The sequence below is a fragment of the Trichechus manatus genome, unplaced genomic scaffold (assembly GCF_000243295.1).
Source record: "Trichechus manatus latirostris isolate Lorelei unplaced genomic scaffold, TriManLat1.0 scaffold00247, whole genome shotgun sequence".
Classification (NCBI taxonomy): domain Eukaryota; kingdom Metazoa; phylum Chordata; class Mammalia; order Sirenia; family Trichechidae; genus Trichechus; species Trichechus manatus.
In genome coordinates, this window is record NW_004444183.1 from 2,919,188 (window position 1) to 2,924,748 (window position 5,561).

General features: G+C 41.4%; 1 pseudogene; it reads left to right on the plus strand.

Annotated features, from left to right (window-relative positions):
• LOC101346103 (next to BRCA1 gene 1 protein-like) overlaps positions 1-3,457 on the plus strand; it is a 10,553-nt pseudogene extending 7,096 nt beyond the window's left edge.
• Positions 3,458-5,561: the final 2,104 nt, after the last annotated feature.

The window sequence follows — 5,561 nt, forward strand, 5'->3', positions numbered from 1 at the left end:
CAATTTTTTTCTTTCAAGATTTTATATATGTCATCCCATAGCCTTCTTGTCTGCATGGTTTCTGCCGAATAATCTGAGCTTAGTCTTATTGTTTCTCCTCTGTATGTGACTTTTTGTTTTTCTTGAAGTGCTCTCAGGATTCTTTGTTTGTTTTTGGTTTTAGGGAGTGTGATCATGATATGCCTTGGTGATTTTGTTTTGGGGTCTATCCTATATGGGGTTTGTTGAGCTTCTCGGATGGCCAACTTTTCATCTTTCATGATATTGGGGAAGTTTTCTGTCAGCAGTTCTTCAATGATCCTCTCTGTGTCTTCTGTTTTCTCCCCCTGTTCTGGAACTCTGATCACTCGCAAATATTTTGTTTTGATTGTATCCCACATAATTCTCAAGGTCTCTTCGTTTTTCTTCATTCTTTTTTCTGAGTTCCTCAAACAGAGTTGTATCCAAGTGTTTGTCTTCAATTCCGCTGATCCTGTCTTTCACCATTTCAAATCTGTTCCTTAGCCCTTCTATGACGCTGTACTATTCTGACATCTTGTTATTTATCTTTTGGATTTCTAATTGTTGTTTTTGTATAATTTCTAGTTGTGAATTTATTTTGGCATTTTGTTCCTGCATTATTTTCCTGAATTCTTCCATTTTTTGTCTGTATTTTCCTTGAATTTGTCTGCCTTTTCCATAAATTTATCTATTTTTTCCCTCATTTTTGTCTTCTTTGTGCTTCAACTCTTGGATAATTCTGAGTATTAGAGATTTGAATTCCCTATCAGGTAGTTCTAGTGCCTTTTTTTCCAATGGAAAGTCATCTGGTGTTTTATTTTGGATGTCTACTGCAACCATCCTGTCCTGTTTTTGTAAATGTTTTGATATTGTCTGCTGTCTTAGGGGTATTCAGTAGTTATTTTTCTCATTTATTGACTGTAGATTTGTTTGTTTCATCCTTTTTTTAAAATTGGCTATATCTGAGCAGGCGGGTTGTGTGTTCTTTATTGTTTGCTCGTCTGTGGGCACGATACTTTTCACCTCCTTCTCCAGTTGACAGAGTCAGTTGATCAGATATGGTAAAGCATGGCAAGTCTAGCTGAAGAGGAGTTGCTTGTTGTTTGTGGCACTTACTACAGCCACCAGGGCAGGTCGGTAATCAGTGCAGGGCAGGTTCTGGTAGGCCATGCCTGTGCTGCTTGTTGGTGCGATGTTAAGCGCATGGTGCAGGAAGGCAGGATGTGGGGGTAGATTGTTATGTGTGGAGCTAAGATGGATACGGGAGAGAGGAGAGAGGAACAGGAGCCAAAAACATACAAACAAACAAAAAAGAGTGCTAGGGGAGCTTGCTGTTGGAGTGGAGAGATGAGAGACTATGAAATGGAGGAAAACAAAAAGGGGAAGAAGAAAAAAAAGAAAATAAAAGAATGAATAAATAAAAATTAGAAAGAAAAAAGAACAGCGAATCTCCCGGAGATCCCACCGGTGCGACTACGAGGTCTGGGGAAGTTGTTCCTAGGTGTTACAGTACAGCCTGGCTAGAAGGCATAGAGGTATTCAGCGCAGGGTATTCGGGGAACAGGAAGAGAAGGACGGTATAGAGAGACAATAAACTGAGTAATGAAGAAAGACAAAAAGGGAAAAAGGGGAAAGAAAACAAAACAAAACAAAAAAAGAACAAGAAAAGCCTCCCCCCCCCAAAACAGAAAGAAAACCCACGGAAAAAGAAATGCCCAAAGGGATCCGTTTGCACGTCTGTGCACGCAGAGGGGGTAGGTCCCAAGCCGCGTAGCACTGCCCGGACAGAATGGGCTCCCAACTGGAGAAAACGAAAAGAAAACAAACTATTCAAAACAAACAAACAAACAAAAGCCCCGGGATCCCGCCAGCGTGGCAGCCCAGACCGGGAAGCAGTTCCACACTCGAATGGTGCTCCGCAGCCCTTTAGAAAGAAGCAAAGATGGCGCCCGGAGCCAGGTATTTGAGCGAAAGGAGGGGGAGGTGGGGAGAGGTAAGGAAGAAATCAAAAGAAGTGGGAAAAAGCAACACCAGTAGCCAAGAAATGGCACTCAGGGAGTCGGCCAGTGTGGGTGGGAGGAATCCAAGCAGCCAGTGCTTCCTAACCAAGAGACTGTGGCTGCAGGAAGCAGAGGAGGCTGAGTGGGGGTGAAGAAGGGTGGGGAGGTGGGAAAGCATATATCACAAATTACTGGTTGTTTTGTCTTCTGCTGGCACCTCCGTGAAGCTGCTTTCTCATACCCCCTATTTGCTGGTCTCTGATAGGAGTCTAAGATGGCAGATCCGCGCTGTGTTAAGTGATAGGGGACCTCTGCATGAATCTCTCCTTGCTCTCCATTCTCTGTCATTTTTCTCACTCCATTTGGTGCTTGGCTGAGTTCTTTATCACTTCATTTGATGTTTTAGGGTTTCAGGATTGCTATTTTCTCTGTTTGGCTTAGTTTTTTGGATCTTTGCTGTGGAGGGACGGCGTGGTGCTTCTGACTAGAGCGCCATTTTGCTGGAAGTCCTATACCTATTTTATTAATGAGGAAGACTGAGACATGGCATGGTCAGATGACATGCTTAGGTTACCAGTTAGCTATTAATAGAGCAAATATAGGGGTTGGGTCTCCTATCTCCCTATCTCAGGTACTTCCCACTGTGCCATTCTTTTCCCCATAGCCTATGCCCACCCTGTAATACCCGTGAAGATTGTGAGGCAGGGCCGTATGCCCATGATTCTAACCACATCCTGCTGAAGTTACAGAGACCTGTTGGGAATCCTCTGAACCGTTCTAGCACTCAAAGTCTTCTTGCTGCTCTGGAGCAAGTCAGGTAAACCCATCTACATGACGATGTTTGGTCTCTGGGTTTTGTTGTTGTTTTGTTTTATTTTGTTTTTTTCTTTTAAAAAATTTTATTGTAAAAAATCTATGATAAAAATTTTGCCATTTTAACTTTTTTTTTCCTTTTTCTCTTATTGGGAAAATGTACACAGCAAAATTTAGTTCTCTGGTTTCTTGGTTCTGGTGACAGGGTGTGAGTCACAGAATTACAGACAGTCTCCTTAGTTCCTGCTCATTTTCAGCTGATGTGCAATAATGAAGCCCATTCCCCAAAGCCACTGAAATGAGATGACACCTAGAGAATGAAATGAAGAAACTAAACTAGAAGCGGACACTGGTGGAGATTGCAATTGACTCAAAATGCCTGCAAGTCTTGTTTGTGAGATTTGTTTTTTAAAGACTTTAATTTATTGTTTCACAGGCTCCAGAAGCAGTTTGAGAAGAACTTTCTTAAAGCAGAAAAGCAAAGTTTTCAAGCAGAGAAGAAACAGTGTAAAGCAGAGGTCAAGAAACTTAAAAAGTAGCTTAAACTCCATAGGAAGGTTCATCTATGGAATTCTATCCATGGACTTCAGAGACCCAAGTCTCCTTTGGGCCAACCTGAGAGCTTGCTGCATCTAACACCTTGAGGTAAGTCTGGGGCTGTGGTGGGAGCCAAGATTTTAGGTTCAGCTCTCTAAAACTGGAACAACAATCTACTTCTGTCTTGTTTATTTGCAACCCCTAACACACAAACCCTTGAAACTTCCCGTTCTTTGATCTTAGCTTTTTTTAAAAATTTTATTGCATTTTAAGTGAAAGTTTACAATTCAAGTTAGTCTCTCAAACAAAAATTTATACATACATTGTTATGTGATCCTAATTGCTCTCCCTATACTGTGACAGCGCATTACTCCTTTTCACCCCTGATTTCCTGTGTCCATTCACCCAGCTTCGGACCCTCTCTGCCTTCTCATCTCATCTCCGGACAGGAGCTGCCATTTAGTCTCATGTATCTACTTATGCTAAGAAGCGCAGTCTTCACAAGTATCATTTTATGTCCCATAGTCCCGTCTAATCTTTGGCTGAAGAGTTGGCTTTGGGAATGGTTTTAGTGCTGGGTTGACAGAGAGCCTGGGGGCTGTGGTTTCCGGGGTTCTTCCAGTCTCAGTCAGACCATTAAGTCTGGTCTTTTTGCTAGAATTTGAGTTCTGCACCCCACTTTTCTCCTGTTCCATCAGGGACTCTCTGTTGTGTTCCCTGTCAGGACGGGCATTGTGATAGCCGGGCACCATCTAGTTCTTCTGGTCTCAGGCTGCTGCAGTCTCTGTTTTATGTGGCCTTTTCTGTCTCTTGGGCTAATGATTTCCTTGTGACTTTGGTGTTCTTCATTCTCCTTTACTCCAGGTAGATTGGGTCCAATTGATGCATCTTATACGGCCACTTGCTAGCTTTTAAGACCCCAGACGCCACTTACCAAAGTAGGATGCAGAACATTTTCTTAATAAACTTTGTTATGCCAATTGACCTAGATGTCTCCTGAAACCGTGGTCCCCCACCCCTGCTACTCTGTTCTTCAAAGTGTTTGGTTGTATTCAGGAAACTTCTTAGCTTTAGTTAAGTCCAGTTGTGCTGACTTCCCCTGTAGTGTGTGCTGTCCTTCCCTTCACCAAAGATAATTCTTGTCTACTATCTAGTTAGGGAATAACTCTCACCCTCCCTCCCCACCCTTGTAACCATCAAAGAATGTTTTCTTCTGTGTTTAAACCTTTTCTTGAGTTCTTATAATAGTGGTCTTATACAATATTTGTCCTTTTGTGACTGACTAAATTCACTCAGAATAATGCCTTCCAGATTCCTCCATGTTATAAGATGTTTCACGGATTCATAGGTGTTCTTTATTGTTGCGTAGTATTCCATTGTGTGAATATACCATAATTTGTTTATCCATTTGTCTGTTGATGGACACCTAGGTTGTTTCCCTCTCTTTGCTATTATAAACTGTGCTTCAGTGAACATGGGTGTGCATATATCTATTGGTGTGATGGCTCTTATTCTCTAGGATATATTCCAAGGAGCAGGATTGCTGGATCGTATCGTACTTCTATTTTTAGCTTTTTAAGGAAGCACCAGATTGATTTCCAAAGTGGTTGTACCATTGTACATTCCCACCAACAGTATGTAAGTGTTCCAGTCTCTCCACAACCTCTCCAACATTTATTATTTGGTGTTTTTTGGATTAATGCTAGGCTTGTTGGGGTGAGATGGTACCTCACTGTAGTTTTGATTTGCATTTCTCTAATGGCTAATGATCCTGAACATTTCTTCATGTATCTGTTAGCTGCCTGAATGTCTTCTTTGGCGAAGTGTCTGTTCATATCCTTTGCCTGTTTTTTAATTGGGTTATTTGTCTTTATGTTGTTGAGGTTTTGCAGTATCTTATAGATTTTAGAGATTAGACACTGATCAGATTTGTCATAGCCAAAAATTTTTTCCCAGTCTGTAGGTTGTCTTTTTACTCTTTTGGTGGTCTTTTGATGAGCATAAGTGTTTGATTTTTAGGAGCTCCCAGTTATCTAGTCTCTCTTCTGGTGCTTGTGCAATGTTACTTATGTTTTGTATTCTCTTTATGCCATGTATTAGGGCTCCTGCGTTGTCCCCATTTTTTGTTCCATGATCTTTATTGTTTTAGATTTTATATTTAGGTCTTTGATCCATTTTGAGTTAATTTTTCTGCATGGTCTGAGGTATGGG